The following is a 1,093-nucleotide window of genomic DNA, read 5'->3' as shown; positions in this document are numbered from 1 at the left end:
AGAAGTGGGAAAAAAATACAATGTGTATGGGGAAGTACAAAAAGTTCAATATTAGCAGAATGTAAATGCCAAAGACTAGAATGTAGAGACAAAAAACACAGAGATTGGTTATGATGTATCTCATAAGCCAGGATTCTAATTTTATGGGTAAAATTAAAGTGGAAGTATAGAAAGAAATTCAGAGTTTTAAATAAGAGAGTGACCACATTGGGTTGCATTATTGATCATTCTGGCAGCTGTAGAGAGAACAGATTTAGGGGACCAAGAAGATATGGGGTAGGGAGACAAATAAGGAAGCTATTGCCATGACCTTGGAAAAGAGGTGGAGAGCCTGAATGAAGGCAGTAGTGCAGAACATGGAGAGATGGGATTCGAGGGCAGTAAGCAAATTCTGGGCATCAGATATGGGAACTGAAAGCGAGGAATCAAGGAGGAGTCTCAGGGGAATTAGGTGAAGTGTGGTGTGCCTCACAGACATGCAGTGAAACAGAGTTTGGAGGAGATGATAAAGACCTCACTTTGGGGTATGTTGAATTTAGCATTCCAAGGGGGAGATGACCAGTAGGAAGCTAGAAATGTGGAAACTTGTGCCTATCTTGTTCATCACATTATAACCCTAATACTTAGCAGCATGGTCCATAGCACACGATAGATACAATAGGTATTTTTAAAATACATTAATGAATTATATGTGTTCACATCACTTACAATAACAAGGATACTTAAAACTGTGAGAGTAAATTAAAACCTGTAGAAAGAGGTAAGCCAAGACCAGGACTTCTGAGAATTTCTATGAGAATAGGAGGAAGGACAAAGCCATTAAGAGCAACTTAAAAAGAATAGCATTTTGTGGCTGAAGGGTCATTCATGAAGATGGGCTGTTTCTACCAATAATAATTTCCTTTGGTCCCCACCATCAGCACTGAAGTTTCCTACACCTGGGAAAGGGTAACAACAAAATGGAATGGTTTAAAAAGTCAAATAGTGTGCTCGCTTCGGCAGCACATATACTAAAATTGGAAAGATACAGAGAAGATTAGCATGGCCCCTGCGCAAGGATGACACGCAAATTCGTGAAGCGTTCCATATTAAA

General features: G+C 39.4%; 1 non-coding gene across 1 annotated transcript; it reads left to right on the top strand.

The window, feature by feature from the left end:
- The first annotated feature begins 986 nt into the window (after positions 1 to 986).
- LOC128775948 (U6 spliceosomal RNA) lies at positions 987 to 1,093 on the top strand. Its single transcript, XR_008420926.1, has one exon. It is a non-coding gene; the product is annotated as a U6 spliceosomal RNA (small nuclear RNA).

This window comes from Panthera pardus, unplaced genomic scaffold (genome assembly GCF_024362965.1).
Source record: "Panthera pardus isolate Hobbes unplaced genomic scaffold, ASM2436296v1 HiC_scaffold_11, whole genome shotgun sequence".
NCBI lineage: Eukaryota > Metazoa > Chordata > Mammalia > Carnivora > Felidae > Panthera > Panthera pardus.
Note: the sequence above shows the minus strand (reverse complement) of the source record. Positions and strands in the feature narration are given on the sequence as shown.